Source organism: Oncorhynchus clarkii, chromosome 7 (genome assembly GCF_045791955.1).
Source record: "Oncorhynchus clarkii lewisi isolate Uvic-CL-2024 chromosome 7, UVic_Ocla_1.0, whole genome shotgun sequence".
NCBI classification, from domain to species: Eukaryota; Metazoa; Chordata; class Actinopteri; order Salmoniformes; family Salmonidae; genus Oncorhynchus; species Oncorhynchus clarkii.
The window spans coordinates 55167836-55191225 of record NC_092153.1 but is presented as its reverse complement, the minus strand read 5'-3'; the positions used below and the strand labels follow the sequence as shown (position 1 = coordinate 55191225).

Genomic DNA, 23390 nt, shown 5'->3' with positions numbered 1-23390 from the left:
GGCAAAATGTCAGTGAAGACACTTGGTCCGTTCATGCTCTGAGTACAAGTCCTGGTAATCTGTCTGGCCCCGTGGCCTTGTGAATGTTGCTCACATCGGTCTGAGTGCATAGTGGGATTTCTTATACGCATCAGTATTAGTGTCCTGCTCCTTGAAAGTGGCACCCTTGAAAGTGGCAGCTCTAGCCTTTAGCTCGGTGAGGATGTTGCCTGTAATCCATGGCTTCTGGTTAGAATATGTACGCACGGTCACTGTGGGGACGACATCATCAATACACTTATTGATGAAGCTGGTGACTGAGGTTGTATATAAAATCAAATCAAATCAAAGTTTATTTGTCATGTGCGCCGAATATAACAGGTGTAGTAGACCATACAGTGAAATGCTTACTTACAGGCTCTAACCAATAGTGCAAAAAGGGTATTAGGTGAACAATAGGTAGGTAAAGAAATAAAACAACAGTAAAAAGAAAGGCTACATACAGTAGCCCCGTTAGCCAATGTGGGGGAGCACTGTTTGGTCGGCCCAATTGAGGTAGTACGTACATGAATGAAAAGTTCAAGTGACTATGCATATTTGATTAACAGAGAGTAGCAGCAGCGTAAAAAATAGGGGTGGGGGGGTTGGGGGGCCCACAATGCAAATAGTCCGGGTAGCCATTTGACTACTTGTTCAGGAGTCTTATGGCTTGGGGGTAAAAACTGTTGAGAAGCCTTTTTGTCCTAGACTTGGCACTCCAGTACTGCTTGCCATGCGGTAGTAGAGAGTACAGTCTATGACTGGGGTGGCTGGGGTTTTTGACAATTTTTATGACCTTCCTCTGACACCACCTGGTGTAGAGGTCCTGGATGGCAGGCAGCTTAGCCCCAGTGATGTACTGGGCCTTACGCACTACCCTCTGTAGTGCTCAGAGGCCGAGCAATTGCTCTAGCAGGCAGCTGTAGAACCTTATGAGGATCTCAGGACCCATGACAAATCTTTTTAGTTTCCTGAGGGGGAATGGGCTTTGTTGTGCCCTCTTCACAACTGTCTTGGTGTGTTTGGACCATTCTAGTTTGTTGTTGATGTGGACACCAAGGAACTTGAAGCTGCTCCACTATTTCAACCTGCTCCACTACAGCCCTGTAGATGAGAATGGGGACGTGATCGGTCCTCCTTTTCCTGTAGTCCACAATCATCTCCTTAGTCTTGGTTACGTTGAGGGATAGGTTGTTATTCTGGCACCACCCGGCCAGGTCTCTGACCTCCTCCCTACAGGCTGTCTCGTTGTTGTCGGTGATCAGGCCTACCACTGTTATGTTGTCTGCAAACTTAGTGATGGTGTTGGAGTCGTGCCTGGCTATGAGTCGCGGGAGAACAGGGAGTACAGGAGGGGACTGAGCACGCACCCCTGGGGAGCTCCAGTGTTGAGGATCAGCGTGGCAGATGTGTTGCTACCTACCCTCACCACCTGGGGGCGGCCTGTCAGGGAGTCCAGGATCCAGTTGCAGAGGGAGGTGTTTAGGCCCTGCATCCTTAGCTTAGTGATGAGCTTTGAGGGCACTATGGTGTTGAACGCTGAGCTGTAGTCAATGAATAGCATTCTCACATAGGTGTTCCTTTTGTCCAGGTGGGAAAGGGCAGTGTGGAGTGCAGTAGAGATTGCATCATCTGTGGATCTGTTTGGTCAGTATGCAAATTGAAAACTGTAGTCTGTAGTCATTTAGGCACGTTGCCTTTGTGTTCTTGGGCACAGGGACTATGGTGATCTGCTTGAAACATGTTGGTATTACAGACTCAATCAGGGACATGTTGAAAATGCCAGTGAAGACACCTGCCAGTTGGTCAGCACATGCCCAGAGCACACTTCCTGGTAATCCATCTGGCCCCGCAGCCTTGTGCAGGTTGACCTGTTTAAAGGACTTACTCACGTCTGCTACGGAGAGCGTGATCACACAGTCGTCCGGAACAGCTGATTCTCTCATGCATGCCTCAGTGTTGCTTGCCTCGAAGCGAGCATAGAAGTGATTTAGCTCATCTGGTAGGCTCGTGTCACTGGGCAGCTTGCGGCTGTGCTTCCCTTTGTAGTCTGTAATAGTTTGCAAGCCCTGCCACATAAGACGAGCGTCGGAGCCGGTGTAGTAGGATTCAATCTTAGCCCTGTACTGACGCTTTGCCTGTCTGATGGTTCGTCGCAGGGCATAGCAGAATTTATTGTAAGCTTCCGGGTTAGAGTCCCGCACCTTGAAAGTGGCAACTCTACCCTTTAGCTCAGTGCGAATGTTGTCTGCAATCCGTGGCTTCTGGTTAGGGTATGTACGTACATTCACTGTGGGGACGACGTCCTCGATGCACTTATTGTTAAAGCCAGTGACTGATGTGGTGTGCTCCTCAATGCCGTCGGAAGAATCCCGGAACATGTTCCAGTCTGTGATAGCAAATCAGTCCTGTAGTTAAGCATCTGCTTCATCTGACCACTTTTTTATAGACTGAGTCACTGGTGCTTCCTGCTTTAGTTTGAGCTTGTAAACAGGAATCAGGAGGATAGAGTTGTGGTCGGATTTACCAAATGGAGGGTAAGGGAGAGCTTTGTAAGCGTCTCTGTGTCACGACTTCAGCCGAAGTTGGTCCCTCTCCTTGTTCGGGCGGCGTTCGGCGGTCAAAGTCACCGACCTTTTAGCCATCGCTGATCCACTTTTCATTTTCCATTGGTTTTGTCTTGTCTTCCATCACACCTGGTTCCAATTCCATCAATTACATGTTGTGTATTTAACCCTCTGTTCTCCCCCCATGTCCTTGTACGTAATTGTTTCTTGTAGTGCTTTTGCACGGTATGCTGGTATTATCGGGTTTTGTTTAACCCATTTATTTGTATTGTTCTGTTGGTGGTTTATGGATATTAAAGATCAGTTTTCGCTCTCCTGCTCTCCTGTGACTTCTCTGCCGCCAGAACGCACCTCACTACACTGTGTGTGTGGAGTACAGGTGATCTAGAATGTTTCCCCTCTGGTTGCACATTTAACATGTTGATAGAAATTTGGTAGAACTGATTTAAGTTTCCCTGCATGAACGTCTCCGGCCACTAGGAGCGCCACCTCTGGGTGAGTGGTTTCCTGTTTGTTTATTTCCTTATAGAGCTGACTTAGTGTCAGCATCTGTCTGTGGTGGTAAATAAACAGCCACAAAAAGTATAGCTAAACTCTCTAGGCAAGTAGTGTGGCCCTCAATTTATCACAATATACTCTACTTCAGGTGAGCATAATCTAGAGACATCCTTAGATTTCGTGCACCAGCTGTTGTTTACAAATATGCACAGACCGCCTCCCCTCGTCTTACAAGAGTGTGCTGTTCTATCCTGTCGGTGCAGCGTATATCCCGCTAGCTGAATATCCATGTCATCATTCAGCCACGATTCTGTGAAACATAGGATATTACAGTTTTTGATGTCCTGTTGGTAGGATATTCATGATCATACCTCATCTAGTTTTTTGTCCAATGATTGCACGTAGGAGAGTAGTATTGACGGTAACGGCAGTTTTCCCACTCACCTTTTCCGGGTCCTGACCAGGCATCCGGCTCTTTGTCCTCTGTACCTGCTTCGCTTCATCTTGCAAATAATGGGGATGTTGGCCCTGTCGGGTGTTTGGAGAATGTCCTGTGCGTCTTGCTTGTTGAAGAAAAAAATCTTCATCTAATCTGAGGTGAGTGATCGCTGTCCTGATATCCAGAAGCTATTTTTTGCAGTAAGATACGGTTGCAGAAACATAATGTACAAAATAAGTTACAAATAACGCGAAAAACCCCACATAATAGCACAATTGGTTGGGCGCCCGTAAAACTGCTGCCATTTTTTCCGGCGCAATTTTGTTGGGGATTTGGGCCTGACTATACTCTTCAATGCCATTGGATGAATCCCGGAACATATTCCAGTCTGTAGCATAGCATCCACGTCATCTGACCACTTCTGTATTGAGTGAGTCACTGATACTTCCTGTTTTAGTTTTTGCTTGTAAGCATGAATCAGGAGGATATAATTATTGTCAGATTTGCCAAATGGTGGGCGAGGGAGAGCTTTGTATGTGTCTCAGTGTGTGGAGTAAATGTGGTCTAGAGTTTTTTTTTCCTCTGTTTGCACGTGACATGCTGGAAGAAATGAGGTCAAACGGATTTAAGCTTGCCTGCACTAGGAGCTCCGCTTTTGGATGATCATTTTTCTTGTTTGCTTATGACCTTATATAGCTTGTTAAGTGCAGTCTTAGTGCCAGCATCAGTTTGTGGTGGTAAATAGATAGCTACGAATAATATAGATGAAAACTCTCTTGGTAAATAGTGTGGTCTACATCTTATCATGGGGTACTCTACCTCAGGTGAGCAATACCTCAAGACTTATTTAAAATTAGACATTGATCACCGGCTGTTATTTACAAATAGACACACACCCCCATACCTCGTCTTACAAGACGTAACTGTTCTTTCCTGCCGATGCATGGAAAACCCAGCCAGCTCTATATTATCTGTGTTGTCATTCAGCCATGACTCGGTTAAACATAAATATTACAGTTTTTAATGTCCCGTAGTTAGGATAATCTCGAGCGGAGATCATCCAGTTTGTTTTCCAGTAATAGAACGTTGGCCAATAGAATGGATAGTAGAGGCGGGTTACCCACTCGCTGACAAATTCTCACAAGGCACCCCGATCTCTACCCCTTGTATTTCCGTATTTTCTTCACAAGAATGATGGGGATTTGGGCCTGGTCTCGGGGAAGTAGTATATTCTTTCCGTCAAACTCATTAAAGAAAAAATCTTCTCGGGGAAGTAGTATATTCTTTCCGTCAAACTCATTAAAGAAAAAATCTTCGTCCAGTTTGAGGTGAGTAATCGCTGTTCTGATATCCAGAAGCTCTTTTCGGTTATTAGAAACGGTAGCAGAAACATTATGTACAAGATCAGTTACAAACAATGTGAGAAAACAAACAAAATAGCTCAGTTGGTTAGGATCCCGTAAAACAGCAGCCATCCAGTCTGCCACCGTTATCCAGCTTGAGCTAGCTACCGATCTAGCATACGAACTTGGGAGCACAGAGCAGATTCTCCATATGATGTTGAGAAATAGTTCATTGTGGGTAGTTTAATAAGAGATATTCGGAAATAAGTTAATACATATGTAATTACCCAAAAACATAACTATGTTTGTAGTTATAGTTAACCAGATCATTACTTCATGAGTAAAAACTCATGCTTCCTAACCTTTAAGGTAATGGTTAAAAAAGAAAACGTAAAACAAGTCCCTAGCACTGGGATTGGACCCGCGATCCTCGGAGCCACAGCCATAGCAAGCCACGAGCTTACTAGATTGTAATAGGCGCTCGCAATGCCCCTAGTGGACGGTATTGAAGGCATCTCTCGTCATCCTGGAAACCTGGACAAACATCTAATACTGCAGTGGATCTGATGTGACCTGGCTGGTATTTGTGCGTGTTTGTGTGTGTGTGGTATTCAAAGTGGGACTCTAATAAAGCTAGCCGCTGCCATGGTAACCAGGGTGGAGGCTAACTCATTCTCCGTGTCTGGGGGTCTAACATTGCTCGGCCATGACACAGACACACAGTCCTTAGGCGTGACGAATGGCTCCGATGGACATGGCCGCGTGGAGTCGACCCCTCAGTCCCAGAGGGGCCAGACAAAGCCCTGTGATACACACACACACACACACTCATACACACACATATACACTCACACACACACACACATAGACTGTAAAAAAAGTCTGTGGCTCCCAAGGAAATTTGTGGGGAAACTCACTGACTGTTCCCCCTATTGAAGAAAGGAGACAGTCTCACTTACACTGTTTCACTATGAGGACACCCTACTGGGGACAGAATGGTGACAGTGTGACAGAAACACAGGACCATTCTCTTTTTGATAGGTTTATTGCATTTATAATCTCTGAGTACACAACAATTTGGAGGAAAGACACCCACATGCTCCTACTCACACAAATCACCCCCAACACTTGTTCCTAGAACCCCCTCACTCTTGTCAATCATAGCAGTGGAAAGGGCACTGGCTTCTCAGCAGCCACTCACCATGATCTGTAAACAATATTACCCATGATTCTCCAGAGGTGTGGGGGAGGGATGGTGACGGCCATGCTCTACCTGACATTTAAGAAAGGCAGTTTCCATAAACACACACGCACACAATTTGTTTTTCATAACCACAGAGATGATGACAAACAATAGAGAATCGTTATTATTATCAAGAACACTGACAGATTATTTGTGATTCAGAGGAAATGTAATGATATCAGTGTCAGTGTGTATAGAAAGCAATGAAGTTAAACCTGGAATCAATAGGAATTGAATCAGAAAGTGTTAGTGAGGTAAATGTGAGACAACACCAAACCTATTGGTCTTGGGATCACTTGAGATAAATGAGATTATAAATATGAATATTTAGGGAAAAATAATGATTTTCCAGTGATCCCTTGAGTCCAGCTTAGTAGAGAATGACTGGCAACACACACACACACACACACACACACACACACACACACACACACACACACACACACACACACACACACACACACACACACACACACACACACACACACACAGAGTGAACAATGCAAACCAGCCAAGAAGGACAGTCTATTCATTGACATGAGCAGACTGTAGAGGACTCCTGCTAGTCTGATATACCCCCTCCTCATACTCCCCCATCCTTCTTTTACTCTCTCTCTCTCTTCTCTCCCTCTCTCTTTTTATTTTCCTCTCCCTACTTCAGTACCTCCCTTTCCCTCCCTCACTCACTCATTTTCTTTCTCTCTTTTCCTCTCCACTCCTTCCCTCACTCACTTATTTTCTCCCTAGCCCTATGACCTCTCCCTAACTCCCTCCCTCTCTCTTCCCTGTATTAGGATTCTACTCCTTGCTCAGCCCAGTCTTTGTGAGTGGGTTAGCCAAGCGTGTCACAGTGAGAACCAGTGAATGGTAATGAACTGTGTGTGTGTGGTGGTGAGGGTGTGTGTCTCAGAGAAGGAGGGAGTATTCAGTGAGTATGAGGGCAGAGCCAGCAGAGAGAGGGTGAAGAGCGGATAGAGGAACGAGAGCGGAGAGAGGGAGGAGAGTAGACAGAGAGGGAACAAGGCAGTCGGCTGATTCACCACCCCTCCATCCATCCATCCTTTCTTTCTCTTTCTCCTCTTCTGCTTCAGTGACGGGGTAGTGGAGGTGTGTGTGGGAAAGGAAACCCTCCCTCCACACACAAACAGACCACTGCTCCTAATCCCTTCCACCTGCCTCCATCCCACTCCCTTCTCCCATTGTCATTACTACCTCCAGCTCTGTCTCATTCCTTCTCACCCCATCCCATCATCCCATCTATCTCTCTATCGCTCTTTCTTTCTCTCCAGCCCCCACGCCCTTCTAACCCACACGCTCTGTGTCACCACCGTGGTGAAGAAAATGATCGGCGAACAAGCTGGAAAAGGTAGAGGAGAGGACAGAGAGAGGAGAAGGAGAGGAAGAGTGAACTCCGTCCATTCAAAACAATCCAGACTTTCCCGTTTCCCTGATGGATTATCGCCGGCCCCACGGACAGAAGGAGGAGTGGAGGAGAAAAGAAAAAGACCAATAGAGGAAGAGAGCATACAAGCATTGAGCTCTGGACAGCCAGTTCGCCTGAAGGGTATGGTTCAAAAAAACTTCAATCATTTTCCTAACAACTTCAGCTCCTTTATGTCCCTTTGGTGTTTTTCATTTCAGTTTAATTTCTCTCCCTCTCTTTCCTGCTCTCTTTTCCCTCCTTCCCTCTCTCCCACCCCAGTCTTGTCTGCAGGCTGTGCTTGGGACTCTGGCTAATTGTGGAGTATTCTCAGGACTCCAGCGGAGGAGAGAGAGATGCTTTCTCTTTCTTTTCATTCTAATTAATTGCCCTCTATGCAAACACTCAAAGAGCCTTTCTCTTTGAGGGCGATAATTTCATATTCTGTTCATATCAGTATTTTCCATTTGTTTTTTCCACACATACTGTACCTGTAGGCTGCCACTCAAAAAGAAAAAGAAAAAGAAAAAAACATACAAAAACTCTCTGACATCCCTAGGGGGTTTGGGAGTGGGTGTACAGAGAAATTAGAGAATAAACGTGAGAGTGAGAGATAAAACCTAATAGTGTGGAGTCTACTAGAAATAAGTATTTCCCAGAGTGGTGTGAGGGAAGAAAGAAAGGAAAATACTATTTTCACCTCAGGTCTAACCAGTGCTGTGGATAGACAGAGTAAGACATCGGTCCCTGCTCATCGGTCCCTGCTCATACAACACCGAGACTGAGAAGAATGCACAAGACTGAGGAGAGAACGGACGGACAAACACACAGACAAGTCAGCCCTCCGACCCCAATCGCATTCTGGTCCATCTCTGTTAGGGTACAGCGCCCTAAACACACATACACTTACTCACACACACACTCACTCATACACACACTTATGCACACACTCATACACAGACACAAAAGAACCTTGGCTTCGTCTGGGACCCTTTTCTTTTCAGAATTATTTATTTTATAGCACCCATTTTTCCCTCTCTCTGCCCCCTTCTCTCCCTGTCTCTCTCCCATCTCTCCTCCATCTCTCCATATAGACTCTGAGAACACCATATCTCCACTACACAGACCTGATTCTTACATTGATTGGTCTTTCAGTTCCTCCCTTCTACATATCTCTACTTCTCTTCCTCTCCCTTTACCTCTTTTTCTCACCGTTCTTCTTTCTCTCCTTTTCTCTCTCTGTCTCTCTCCCTCTCTCACTCTCCTTTGCTTTCCTGCCCCCCTCGTCACACCTCACTCCCTCTCTCTTCTCCTACCGCTCCCTCACTTGCCCGGTCTCATTGTCTTCACAAACAGCAGTGTTAGTGTGTGTGTGTACGGGGGAACCAATCCATTCTGCAGTGGAGCCACGGAGCACAGGGGAGCCTGAGGTGAGTACGCACCGATCCTTACCCATATCATATACTCCTCTGTGTTTGGTGTCACCTGAGGGCAGTGTGTGTGTTTTGTGTGTTTTTGTGTTTTTGTGTGTTTGTCTGTGTGTTTTGTGTGTCTGCGTGTTTTGTGTGTCTGCGTTTTTTTCTGTTTCTGTGTATATTATCATTAATGGTGTGTCAAAGGCGATAATTGTGGCACTTCACTTTAGTCCCCATGGAATGTTATGTGGAATACGAGGTATGACTGTGGTTGACGTGTGTGTGTGTGTGTGTGTGTGTGGCACCACAAGGTGAGACTGACTGGGACTATACTCGCTCTGCTTATGAATTACTGACCATGGCTTTAGTTTCACTCCCTGTTAATTCACATTAAGCATGTACACACACACACACACACACACACACACACACACACACACACACACACACACACACACACACACACACACACACACACACGCACACATGCACACACCACATTCCATGGCAGATTTAAGTATTTCCCAGGGGTGAACAAGAATAGACCTAATTCTAAATCAGGGCTGAGCAGAGAGCTGGTGCTCAAACTCAGCCAGGTCACCCGTGATACAAGTAACTATTCAATGTCCATCCATGCCTGAAGACGTTGGGAGATGAGGTTGAAACCGGCCACTAGGGGCAACACTGAGCGCTGTCAAATTTCCTGGTGTTTTCAGGAGCTTATTAAGAGTCTGCTACTATAGTCCAGCTAAAATCCCAATGAGATCTGAGATGAGGATTAGAACAGGGATTTTACTGTCTGAGTCAACCACAGATGTAGTTGGGAAGTCATTGTGAGCTGGCAGATTTGACATCACACAAATCATGTAGTGTGTGTGTGTGTGTGTGTGGGGGGGGGGGGGGGGGGGTAAAGGTATAGGAAGAGGGGGAGAGATTAGGAGAAGCAGTGAAAGCCAGATCCAGTTACAACTTAATGGGATAACGGCAAAGAAATGATAGTGTAGTGAAGAAGAAGGAGTGAGGAAAAGGAAGAACAGGAGGAATGAGAGTGAAGTGGTAAAACAGGAAGAGGATGAAAGAGAAAATATCTAGTGAAGAGAGAGAAAAGGATAAGAACAGAGGAGGAGGGAGAGTGAAGCCTCAACTGTAAAGGCCAGTGAGTGTTCTTCAAAGTGTGTGTGAGTGAAGTCAAGCCAAAACTCATTCATTCACACGCCTTCCCCTTCTCTCTCTCTTTTACTGCAGCCAAGGAGCAAGCAGAGAGGGAGAGAAAGAGGGACATAGAAAAATCCATTCGTTCACACGCTCTCTCTCTCTAGCACTGAATCAGGTAGAGGGAGTGAGGAAAGGGGGAGGTGGAGAGAGAGGGAGAGTTGTAGGAAGAAAGTAAGGGATACAGGAAGAGAGGAAAAACATCTCTGGCATTGCATAGCTCTACCCACCATCTGATCAGTAATAATTTTGCATCATCGTACGCACACAGACACTCTCACATCCACATGCACACACAGTAATAATTTCAGTTCTGCCAATTCTGAGTCAATAAAACATGAATCAGTTGATCGTCTTCCCTCCTCTTCTATCTCCTCTCCCCTCCTCATTCTCCTCATTCTCCTCCCCCCCTCCTCCTCCTCCTCCTCCTCCTCCTCCTCCTCCTCCTCCTCCTCCCTTCCTCTATCTATACCTAGGAGAGAGAATGTGTGATATGCAGCAAGGGCAGGGTTGGGACGGATAAAGCTGGTTTAGCAAGATGAAATACACACACACACACACACACACACACACACACACACACACACACACACACACACACACACACACACACACACACACACACACACACTCACTCACAGGACTCATTCTGTGATCCCACAGAACAAGGAGTTGTTTTGTAGTTTGGGAGAAAATCTTCTTTTTAGGGCTCCTAGGGTTTCAGGATAGAGTCGAGGGGAAAGAGGAGGTATAGAGAAAGGGAAAGAGGGAGTAGAGGGGAGAGAGTAGGGATAGAGAGAGGGATAGAGAGTGAAGTGGGCAGGGACGGATTTACGAACGGGCCCGTGGGGCCCCTGACCTCTACCTCCTAACCCAAATCCGTCTCTGGTAGAGGGGAGAGAGAGAAGGACGGGAGGAAGAATGACCTAAAATATCATTACCTAAAACTGAAAGTGGTTAAGAGAGACAGACTGAGAAAGAGGAGGGATGATGCTGGCAGTGAGAGAGGGAAATGGGGTGTGAAAAACAGATAGGTAAAGTAGAGTGAGAGAGACAGAGGGACTGAGAGAGGAAGACAGGGCATAGTCAAACTTTAATCAGATTGTTTTTGTGGTGTGAACAGGTCAAATTGCATATACACCTTTGTGTATGTCTGGACTACTTCCAGACATCCAAGTGAGAGCGAACAGCTCACTGAACATTACTCGCCCTAGCAGAGCTGGTTAGGTTGTTATGTTTTCCAGAGCGTTGGTGACTGCAGCTGTGGTTCATACATTCAGAGCATTTCATGTTCAGAGCGCACACTGGACACTCTGGTCGATGAGTTTTTTAATATATATATATTTTTAATTTAACTATGTAAGTCAAATTCTTATTTACAATGACTGCCTATTGGGGAACTGTGCATTAACTGCATTGTTCAGGGGCAGAAAGACAGATTTTTACCTCATCAGCTTGGGGATTCGATCCAGCAACCTTTTGGTTACTGGCCCAACGCTCTAACCACTAGGCTACCTGCTACCTGAGTAGGGTTGATCCGAATGTTCTGACCTCACAACGGCAATCAAGCACCCAAACTAACTGGATAACATTAGCTAGCTTGCTAGCTACTTCCAGATACAAATGAGAGAACACCTCACTCTGACCATTTTACTCCCCCTAGCAGAGCTGGTTAGGCTGTTTTCATGTTATCCCGAGCATTGGTGACTGTAACTGTGCTGCTGGCAACAATTCAATTACGCTTTTTTGCGAACATTTATTGACACCAGCCATATTCAACGGATGTTGAGCGTTCATAAATTCATCAGTTATTCTGCGCTCTCGCACACTAAGATAAGAGTCTTTTGTTAAGACATGTAGCTAGCTGGGTAAAAAAATATCCATTATCTCTACTCATGATGTTACTACCCAGCATGAATCTGCAGGTAGCTAACCAACCAGGTTGAATGTTAGCTAGCTAACACTAGGCTATAACTAGTCAAGCAAATGCGTCAGAGATACGAATAATTAAATAGGATCCTAATTGAACAATTTTATCCGTATTTACCAATTGCATGCCGTTTGTGTTATTAATAAGGCACATGGAAGTTATTATGTTCCAGAAGGCATTTAGATGTATTTTTTAAATGCCTAATGCCTCTCCTGTGAAGTAGTGACGTGCGACATACACCTAGCTTCTTGAAACGGTTTATAAATGCCACTGGTGGCGTTGGGACACCTGTCACCTGTCACCTGTTTAATATGGAAGTAGTGAATGTGTTTGTGTGTGCATTGAGACTTCATTGCAACTGGAGCATAGAGAGTTTCAGCACCTAGATATTCATATGCTGCAGAATGGCCACACACACACACACACACACACACACACACACACACACACACACACACACACACACACACACACACACACACACACACACACACACACACACACACACACACACCCATTGGGATGAAAATCGAGGTAGCTTCCATTTCCTCTGCATGTGCAACAAGATTAATGAGCTGTCATCAGCTAATCAGGTCAGCCGGTGGGAGGGCTACGGAATACCAAAAAGCAGCGTGAGCCAGTGTAGGTCAATGGTGTGTGTGTGTGTGTGTGTGTGTGTGTGTGTGTGTGTGTGTGTGTGTGTGTGTGTGTGTGTGTGTGTGTGTGTGTGTGTGTGTGTGTGTGTGTGTGTGCGTGCATCCATGCCTGTGTGTGTTTGTGTGTGTGTGTGTTCGCGTCTGTACGTGTGTGCATTCATGTGTGTATGAAAGTAGGTGTGTGATTGCGTGGAAAGAGTTGCTGTGAGAGATTGAGAGGGAGGATGCCCTGATTAGCAGTGAGATTTTTAAAGTTCTCTCCTCCTCCTCAAGCGTGTTCCTTCCCTCCCTCCTTCAACAAGCTCTCACAGTCTCATTGCAGAATTAGACATTCATCCACGTTCTGCAAACATCACATTTTGAAGTGTTTTTTGTTGCTCCAAACGTCACATTTCGAAATGGTTAAGTTAAGGCACACATTACGAATAGTTAAGGTAAGGGTTAATGTTCAGGATAGGGTTAACCCCCCCCCCCCCCCCCCTGGGTTTAAATAGACAACCTTCTCATCCAGAGTCATGGGATTCCATCCATCCACCACCAACCCCGTTCACAATGTCCTAGCAAAACCCAAGCCTACTGTTGCCGCTAGTGGCTGGTTTTGAAGGCATTTCCCGACGTCCTCAGGACATGGATAGTCCAATTTCAACATCAATCTTGAACAACCTGGCTGCCCTCCTTAGCTGGCTATTTCATCATCCCTCTCTACCTCTCTGTCTTTCTCCAAATTTCTCCATCGTCATTTGGGGTACAGAGCAGGTGTGTGTGTGTGTGTGTGTGTGTGTGTGTGTGTGTGTGTGTGTGTGTGTGTGTGTGTGTGTGTGTGTGTAAGGGGTTGGGGCTACACGTCGACATCCTTTGATCACTAATCCTTTCTCTAGCCAGTCTTTTTATCCCTCTTTCTTCTGGTTCTGTCCATCTCCTGTCCTCTCTTCTCTCGTTCTGCGTGGCCCATTGCCACGTCTACATTGTGAGCTGCTTACAGAGAGCTATCTGGGGCAGGCTGCCCTCTCTCCTTCTCTCCCTCCCTCGGTCTAGCTCTGCTGCTCTCTTATTCTCTCTTTTCGTGCCTGCTTAAAGAGATCTATGCTGAGCTGACATCAATTCCTCATTCAATAGTCATTTTATTTTCCCCGACTCCTCTCTCCCCTCCTCCCTCTCTCCCCTCGCTTTCTGAGATCACTGTGACCTTTATCTCTTTCTTTCTTTCTCTCTCTTCCCAGACGAAGGTAATCCCTCCAGCCCATACTTAGCTCTGACACTCATTCTCTCTCTTTCTGCTCTTTTTACACATTCTTCTCTTTCCTTCTTGCCCTTTCCTCTGCGGCTGGTGTCTGTGAGTTGAGCTGGGTGACGGACAAAAGGTTGGGTTGACTCATAGTGCCCCAGTCATTACTGGTATCAGCCTATGTTCAGCACGTTATTGGATAGCCTATCAGCTATCAATTGTAGGGGACAGGATCAAGGTGAAACAGAGCTGCAGTAGGGCCAGTTGTAATACTCTTTGATAGTGTGTGCTTAATCCTCTGTAATTGAGGGTAGAACAGCTCTTGTTCTCTGTGTTTCTATCCTCTACCCATAGGAAGGAAGAGTTGAGCCAGTCTATGGTGTATATAGGGGACAGTAAATGGACTCTGAGTGCAGGAAGGAGGTGTGTGTGTGCACGTGTGCGTGCATGTGTGTCCAGTAGAGAGAGAAAGCCCCTGTGTGGTTGTGTGAATGGGGTCTTTGTTAGCAGAGCTGAGAGACAGTGAGCCGTGAGAGAGACTCGGACACACAGTATTACCTGACAACCCCCCTCTCTCCCCTATCACCCAAGCAACCCTGTGACCCCAATCTACACATACACTCTCACACAAACATACATTTACACACACACACACCTGAAATACCTCATCCTGTGCTATAACACATTTCCCCCGTCTCTCTATACCTAACTCTATACCGCCTCTCTACGTTGCTCCCTCTTTAGCTATTCCTCTCTTTCCCTCTACATCCCCCTCTCTCTTTTTTCTGTCTTTGTGTTTGAACAACTGAAACTGTTTTCCTGTTCCTGGCCCTCTGCTTTATCTGACCAGGTGGAGGGGAAGAGGGGGCTGTTGGCTTACCTGGGGCTAATACACAGGGAGCACTGTGTGTGAGAAGAGAGGGGGCGGGAGAAGAGGGAAAGAGAGAGAGCAAAAACAGGTGCATACAGAAGGAAGGGGTTTAGGACAGTAGATATCAGAAACAGCAACTCTTTTATGTTTTCCTGAGTAGTCTTAACAAAAGGAACATGTTTTTACAGGAATGGGAATGCAAACTCTCAGACAGTCACAAGACTTCCTTTATCATTTCCTGTGGAAAGACATGGAGAAGAGGGTGAATACAGTATGAGATACGGAGTGGTAGAGGAGAAGGCAGAGAGGTAGAGTATCTGGTGTGGTCTGTTATATGGGTATTGTCTGTTTTATTGACTGATGCATATGGAATTTATGATTTTTGAGTGTGAATCTGATTGTAGATTTAGTGTGCAGAAGACATCATACCTCCCCATCTATCCTTTCTTTTCACTCTCCCGACTTCCCGTATATCTCTCTCTCTTTCTCCCTCCTATCTTCCCTTGTCTCACTGTTCTCGCTTCTATCGCAAACGTAGACCGGCAGTCAGTGGCGTACCACAGGTTTGTTGTTTTAAAGCACATTTTTGCTGTTTTAAAGCTAATTCCCTGCAATTCTGCATGTATTTTATTGCAATGGGGCACAGATTAATATGTGAAGTTTTGTAGTTAATCTCATGTTATTTTACAAATGTTCCATGAGGCAGAGAGAAAACTTTGCAGTTTTCTTGGTAATCTTGTGCTATTCTACACATTTTGCAATGAGGCTGAGAGAATTTAGTATTTTTTTATATAATTTCCTGCAATTCTACTCACCATTCCGGGGCTGCGGGGATGTGTGGTACACCAGCGCCATCAGTGACTCACAGACTGTCAGCGACTCACAAAGTGATTTCCCCTAGTTTTCTGTCTTTTAAATTATGTTGTAGATTTGAGGCTAACTGTTCTGTTCAGAGTATTACGTGTCCTAACTCATATCATTATTAGATGAATGGTCAAACATTCATTTGAACTTAGAATTGATTAAGGTATAGCCCATACTCTATGATACAGCCAATATGACATAACCGATGTTGCATGGTTGGATGTGAATGGCTTAGGCCGGAGAACACAGGGACAGTATTGTCTATACGTAAGGAGGGGCTTCAACAAGGGAAAGGTCCAATGTGTGTTTGTGCATGTTTGTGTGTGTGGAGGGTACAGGAGACGGCAGTAATCTCTGACTTCTCTGAAGTGATGAAGCTGGTTGGAATCCGTCTGGAAGACAGGACGTCACATTTGATCCCAAAGTGCCACCGGAGTTATTTAGGGACTCTGGGGGATGACTCATAACAGCCCTTGCTACCCCCACCCCCTTGTCTGCCCCTCACTTCAATTTCCTTTCTCCCTTTCTTCTCCCTTCTCACTTCTCCCCCTTTCTTCACCTGCCTCCTCTTTCTCCGGGGGCAAAGATCGTTAGGTGTCTTATCTAGAGGTCTTTACATCACTCACAGCCCTGTTATCACTGCAGCCAGGGCACTGCTCACTTCTCTCCCCCTTTCGCAGGAAAGTAATCCATTTTTTAACCAAGGGAGGGATGAAGGGAAGGGGGAGGAGACGTTGGACCTGTCTGGAGAGCCTCCTTTTCTTTTTTAGTTTGATTTGTTGTATTTAGAAGGGGCATTGACGCAGGCTGTACCAATGTAATCAATCCATTTTAGAATGTCACAACGGGTTCTGGAAATAAAATCTGCACAAACATGCACACACAGACACTCACACACATTTCTCAGTCTTATCACTGCTGTCAAGCGTGTGGACTCAGACAGCCAGTTTGCCTAACAAAGGCAGCAGAGTCTGGATTATATCTGTGTCCGTGTGTATAAATAATGTATAATAAGCTAATACGCTTTCCGTATTCTGTTAAACTTGCCTGGCTGTTGACCAAAGGGATCAGTTTAAGGATTCTGTCACTCAAAGTCAATGCCTCTGCTTATCAGCACACATACACATGCACGTGAATGCACACACACACACAGATAAATGTGACCCGTTTCAGAAAACTAGGCATGTGTCGCGGGTTTAAACATACCGTTTGAACGTACTTTTTTGGCAGAAATGCCTTCTCAAAAATGTGAACTTTCATGTGCCTTAATAACAAACTTGTATGCCATCTATAAAAATAAATAAAATTGTTAAATTACGAGCCTAGTTAGTTTAGCCACAGAAAAAGTCAGCAACCTTCCCGTTAGCCATGATTGGCTAAGAAAATTAGTGGGCTAGACATGCTGAGAGATGAGTTTTGATTGGTCTGCCATATAGCACGCTTCTGTCTATTTTAGCTGGTCTAGGTAATCCTGTCTAACACTGCTTTTTTGAAAACTTTTGCGTATTAAAACTGCATAAACCTAATGTCAAGTTAAAGTGTACTGTTAGCAAGCTGACTGGCTCGATATCTAACGTTACGTGTATGTTCTCCACTTTCTGGAGGACCGAGTTTTGAAATCAGTGGAATTTGAGTATGATAGCTAAGGAGATGGAGAAAACACCTGTCTCCAGATTACATCTTCAAACTAAGGGTAACCATGGCATCCTCACAGGAGGCAAGTCCATCCATGATGTAAGATTGTCTAGCTAGCTACATTTTCAGATATTACACGTTTCTAATTTTGACAGAAAGGGATTTCATTTCAAGTTAAAGTGTACTGTTAGCTAGATAACATTAGCTGGCTGTCTCGCTAGCTAACATTAGGTGTATGATCTCATTCTTCGTATCTCTGACCCATTTGCTTGACTAGTTATAGCCTAATGTTAGCTAGCTAACATTCAACCTGGTTGGTTAGCTACCTGCAGATTCATGCTGGGTAGTAACATCATGAGTAGGGATAATGGATCATTTTTTACCCAGCTAGCTACATGTCTTAACAAAAGACTCTTATCTTAGTGTGCGAGAGCGCAGAATAACTGATGAATTTATGAACGCTCAACATCCGTTGAATATGGCTGGTGTCAATAAACGTTGGCAAAAAAGCGTAATTGAATTGTTGCCAGCAGCACAGTTACAGTCACCAATGCTCGGGATAACATGAAAACAACCTAACCAGCTCTGCTAGGGTGAGTAATGTTCAGTGAGCTGTGCTCTCTCACTTAGATGTCTGGAAGTAGCTAGAAAGTTATATTGGGTGCTTGACTACTGCTGTTAGTACAGAACACTCTGATCAACCCGTAAAGAGATGGGTGGGGCTAAAGCTTAAGAGGGTGTGAATGATGCTGAGTGGGTGTAGACAAAGAAGGGCTCTCCAATAGTAGTACCAAAACATTCAAATGCCATTTTCTCAAAAGTGAGTTTACAAGTTTATCAACTTTTAAAGCAAAGTTACTTTCCCATTGTTCCTCAACTGTAGTGTATGACATACCATTTTTTAGCTCTGAGTCTCTACTTTTCGCCAATGTAAAAAACACAATTTCAAATTTTGCTACATAAGACCGATTGGAACCGGTCGGTCACAAAAGTGTAGATGCAATTCGACCTGTTCACACCACAAAAACAATCTGATTAAAGTTTGACTATGCCCTGTCTTCCTCTCTCAGTACCTCTGTCTCTCTCACTCTACTTTATGTATCTGTTTTTCACACCCCATTTCCCTCTCTCACTGCCAGCATCATCCCTCCTCTTTCTCAGTCTGTCTCTCTTAACCACTTTCAGTTTTAGGTAATGATATTTTAGGTCATTCTTCCTCCCGTCCTTCTCTCTCTCCCCTCTACCAGAGCCGGATTTGGGTTAGGAGGTAGAGGTCAGGGGCCCCACGTGCCCGTTCGTAAATCCGTCCCTGCCCACTTCACTCTCTATCCCTTTCTCTATCACTACTCTCTCCCCTCTACTCCCTCTTTCCCTTTCTCTATCCCTCCTCTTTCCCCTCGACTCTATCCTGAAACCCTAGGAGCTCTAAAAAGAAGATTTTCTCCCAAACTACAAAACAACTCCTTGTTCTGTGGGATCACAGAAGGCGTCCTGTGTGTGTGTGTGTGTGTGTGTGTGTGTGTGTGTGTGTGTGTGTGTGTGTGTGTGTGTGTGTGTGTGTGTGTGTGTGTGTGTGTGTGTGTGTGTGTGTGTGTGTGTGTGTGTGTGTGTGTGTGTGTGTGTGTGTGTGTGTGTGTGTGTGTGTGCTTGTGTGTGCGCGTGCATGTATGCCTGCATGCGTATGTGTGTGGTATTACCTCTCCTACGCCTCTGATCATTGACTCATCCATATTCAACCTGTTAATAATGTACAGGGTTTTCTCATCTTCTGCCTAGCCTGTAACATAGCTCCAATAATTACCTCCCTCTAAAGAAGATAGAAGGAGAAGACGATGACTCAAATAGTGAGAAGATGAAAGGACAGAGTGCAGGAGAGGACAGATGGATACATCGGCAAGAGAAGAAGGGTGGGAGGAGAGGAGAGAGTGAGCATGAGAGATGGAGTGTAGAAGAGATAGGCATAATGTATTTGCAGGATTAAATAATTATGTCAGATCTTGGATAGAGTTGAAGATTAAAGAGTGGCCATAGCAGAGGGCTTCACAAATGATCGTATAGTCAGAATAAAGCTGGAGCATTAGTTACAGCAGTAAAGCTACTGATTGAGATGAAGAGTTGAAGGGCATTGGGACATTGGTTGAGTTGACGATAGGGCAGAATAAAAGAAAGTGGTGGATGTGATAGCATCTAGCTGTACCAGCTCTCACAGTCTCACATCAGAATTAGACCTTCATCCATGTTATCAAATGCTACGTTTCAAAGTTGTTGCAAAAGTCAAATTTCAAGGTGTTTAAGGTTCAGTTGAGGCATTAACTCCGAAATCTTAAAGTGAGGCACTAACTCTGAATGGTTATGGTAAGGGTTAAGGTTTAGGATAGGCTTAAAACTAAAATCTCAAAAACAACTTTCTATCTAGATTAAAACTGGCATCCTTTAGAATTAGAGGCAGATTATTGTGCCCATCCCCCATCCATGTCCACAATGCCCTAGCAAAACCGAAACCTACTTGAAGGTAGCTGCACTCACTTTTGCCCCTAGTGGCCGGTTTCTACGTCATCTTCCGACATCCTCAGACATGGGTGGATGTCGAATACTGACTCATATCACGGGTGACCTGGCTGGCGATAGAGTGTTGTTCCAGTATTACTGTAACTCCCTGCTGTGGTGTCGGAGCTGTCAGACAAGCTGAACGTTTTAAAGTCAGAGAGAGTGAGAACGCTACACACAACATTTATATAGACAGAAACGCTGAGGTTAAGAGGATAGGATGCTCACAGAACACACACACAGTCCAAATGGGGGTTGGGGAGGTGTCTCTTTAACTAACTCGCTGCTGTTTTCTATGGCTTTCTATTCCTATGTGATTTTTTTTCTACTGTCACATAGGGTCCAAAGTCATTGGGTACAGAGTGGAACCTCTGCTATGTCACACACACAAACACACACACACATTCACACTTCAGGGACTAAAGCCATCGGGTACGAAGTGGAACATCTGCTAACGAAGGGGGAGAAGAGGAGAGGAGGAGAGGAATGGGGTGAGGTTATCAGGGCTTGAAGAAGGAGAAGTTGCAACTAATCTGCGAAAGTCAACACACGCGCACACAGTGTGCCTGTAGGCAGCCCTGGCTGTAGGCAGCCCTGTGTGCCTGTAGGCAGATAACTGCTCTAGTATGAGATGAACACTTCCTTAGGACACATACACACAAAACACACATCCACCCCACACACACGCTAGTTGACGCTTGTCCGTGCTGACTCTGGTATCTAATGAAGCTCTCAGTTTAACCACCTGGCTCTTAATCTCAAAGCAGCATGTGATTGGCTAACGACAGGGAGGAAGAACTGTTAACGTGGTACTTTCGCTATCCCAACAAAAAACCCTACTGTAACTGTGACTGTCAATCCATGTGTGAGAGTAAGAGAATTCTGACAGTTAAAATGTCCACAAAGATGTGCGAACGCATTCCCCATGACATATCCATGGGCTACACGGTCTACAAAGAGGCTGTCAAATAATAGACATACTGAAATGTCAATCAAGAAACCAGTGTTTAGTGCTGCATATCACTTGTATTTTCAGTGCTCGTTCTTTATGTCTCAGTCAGATGGAAAGTAATCTGTCATAATTCATTATTTCTGGCTTAACTCCTGATAATCATGTTTCCTGTAATGCTGTAGGGAGAATGGCTGGTATTACAGAGTGGGATGGAAAATTGGCTTTCCTCCTGCTTGAGTCACAGAGATCGATAAACTGTCGATTTATTCCTTACCGCATTGTGTGTGTGTGTGTGTGTGCGTGTTTGCATGTGTGCGGACGTTGGCAGAATTATGGGCTGACCTATGGATTGCCACTCAGTAACTTTCAGAGTTTCCCCACACAACAGATCAACAGATCAGGAATCTATTATGTTCTAAACTTTTCACGGCTCAACATCCCCTTGAAAAGTTTAATTTGAGCTTTAATGTTTGAAAATCTCTGGAGTGTGTTTGCCTTCTGGAATAGAAGTTTGCCTACAGGATAAGAAGTTTGCCTACTGGATAAGTGCAGCAATATTTACTGACATGAAAATCTGATTCTAGACTGAACAAAAATATAAACGCAATATGTAAAGTGTTGGTCCCATGCTCCATGAGTTGAAATTAAAGATCCCAGAATTGTTCCATACACACAAAAAGCGAATTTCTCTCAAATTTAGTTTACATCCCTGTTAGTGAGCATTTTTCCTTTGCCAAGCTGATCCAGTCCGCCTGACAGGTGTGGCATATCAAGGAGCTGATTAAACAGCATGATCACTACACAGGTGCACCTTGTGCTGGGGACAATAAAAGGCCACTCTAAAATGTTCAGTTTTGTCACACAACATAATGCCACAGATTTGAGGGAGCCAGAGAATGTTATGTTATGTTATATTAATTTCTGTACCATAAGCCACTTCCAATGCCATTTTTAGAGAATTTGGCAGTACGTGCAACAACTGCAGACAATGTGTAACCAGGCTAGCACAGGACCTCCACATCCGGCTTTTCACCTGTGGGATTGCCTGAAACCAGTCACCCGGACATCTGATGAAACTGTGGCAGACAGCGTGTATGGTGTTGTGTGGGCGAGCGGTTTTCTGATGTCAACGTTGTGAACTGAGTGCCCCATGGTGGCGGTGGGGTTACAGTATGGTATGGGCAGGCATAAGCCATGGAAAACAAACACAATTGCATTTTCTCGATGGCAATTTCAATGCACAGATATACCGTGATTGTTGTCGTGCCATTCATCTGCCGCCATCACATGTTTCAGCATGATAATGCACAGCCCCATGTCGAAAGGATCTGTACACAATTCCTGGAAGCTGAAAATGAACCAGTTCTTCCATGGCCTGCATACTCACCAGACATGTCACCAATTGAGCATGTTTGGGATGCTCTGGATCAACGTGTATGACAGCGTGTTCCAGTTCCCGCCAATATACAGCAACTTTGCACAGCCATTGAAGAAGAGTAGGACAACATTCCACAGGCCACAATCAACAGCCTGATCAACTCTTTGCGAAGAAGATTAATTACACTGCATGAGCAAATGGTCACACCAGATACTGACTGTTTTTCTGTTTCACGCCCCTAGCTTTTTTTTAAGGTATCTGTGACCAGCAGATGTATATTTGTATTCCCAGTCATGTGAAATCCATAGATAAGGGCCTGATTTATTTATTTCAATTGACTGATTTCCGTTTATGAATCATTGAAATTGTTGCATGTTGCATTTATATTTGTGTTCAGTCTACTTTAACACCACCTCTCTGGGTCTCTGTCTCTCTCTCTCTCTGCAGGTACTACATGTGTCTCAATCAAACCATGCCCCAGTTTACCTTTGCCTGTTTCTGTGGTCTGCACGGCTTCTGCCGGAGACGGAAAAATAATAAAAATAAGAAAAGGGAGGAACAAGTGGAGATGGAGGAGAAACAGAGGGATCAGGAGACAGAGGTGTGAAGGAAGTCTGGAGGGACTTCACCCTCCTCTTCATCTTCTCAGAGACTCTGTTTTGGTCATAGTTGAAAAGCGGTTGAAACCCCTTCCTGTGTACCTCAGTCCTTGGGAATGAAGGCAGGATATTTTCACCAAACACACTCAGTACCCACTGATTTTTACTCAATTTAACTTAAAACTGTGGTCTGTAATTTCTTATAATTTTTTTTTTACTCCATGTAGGCCAGTACACTTACAAAGTCCTGCCAAATTGAATTACAGATTGTGCCTTTTAGATGGGGAGATGGAACACTATGTAATGATGGCATTCTTCTTTCTACGTTCAGATCCTTTTCCATTATTCACACTGTGGTCCGTCTCTCCTCCACCTGAAGCAGCTGTCCAATCAGCAGCTTCACTGGACAGTGTAGGTAGAGGTCAAAGGTTAAAACAAATGTTATTTACAATCTCCCCCACCAAGGGGATGTGCACACACACATGTAAATTAAAGATATGCATGGGTCTGTAAATGTGACTCACTGCCTCGATTACAGTAGGTATTAAGTAACAAAATTATATATATATATATATTTT

General features: G+C 44.8%; 1 long non-coding RNA gene across 1 annotated transcript; it reads left to right on the top strand.

The window, feature by feature from the left end:
- The first annotated feature begins 7184 nt into the window (after window positions 1-7184).
- Window positions 7185-22817, top strand: LOC139414327 (uncharacterized). Its single transcript, XR_011634872.1, has 3 exons — window positions 7185-7672; window positions 8234-8958; window positions 22661-22817. It is a non-coding gene; the product is annotated as an uncharacterized lncRNA (long non-coding RNA).
- The last annotated feature ends 573 nt before the right edge of the window (window positions 22818-23390 follow it).